This window comes from Juglans regia, unplaced genomic scaffold (assembly GCF_001411555.2).
Source record: "Juglans regia cultivar Chandler unplaced genomic scaffold, Walnut 2.0 Scaffold_14651, whole genome shotgun sequence".
NCBI classification, from domain to species: Eukaryota; Viridiplantae; Streptophyta; class Magnoliopsida; order Fagales; family Juglandaceae; genus Juglans; species Juglans regia.
In genome coordinates, this window is record NW_023345142.1 from 1 (window position 1) to 208 (window position 208).

Here is a 208-nt window from a genome sequence, read left to right on the forward strand (position 1 = left end):
TAACGACTCTCGGCAACGGATATCTCGGCTCTCGCATCGATGAAGAACGTAGCGAAATGCGATACTTGGTGTGAATTGCAGAATCCCGCGAATCATCGAGTCTATGAACGCAAGTTGCGCCCGAAGCCATTCGGCCGAGGGCACGTCTGCCTGGGTGTCACGCATCGTTGCCCCAACCCCAAACACTTCTTATGATGTGTGGGGTGCG

The 208-nt window shown here is 54.8% G+C and overlaps 1 non-coding gene across 1 annotated transcript; it reads left to right on the forward strand.

Moving 5' to 3' along the window:
• The first annotated feature begins 4 nt into the window (after positions 1 to 4).
• LOC118345115 lies at positions 5 to 160 on the forward strand. The gene has a single exon (XR_004798767.1). It is a non-coding gene; the product is annotated as a 5.8S ribosomal RNA (ribosomal RNA).
• The last annotated feature ends 48 nt before the right edge of the window (positions 161 to 208 follow it).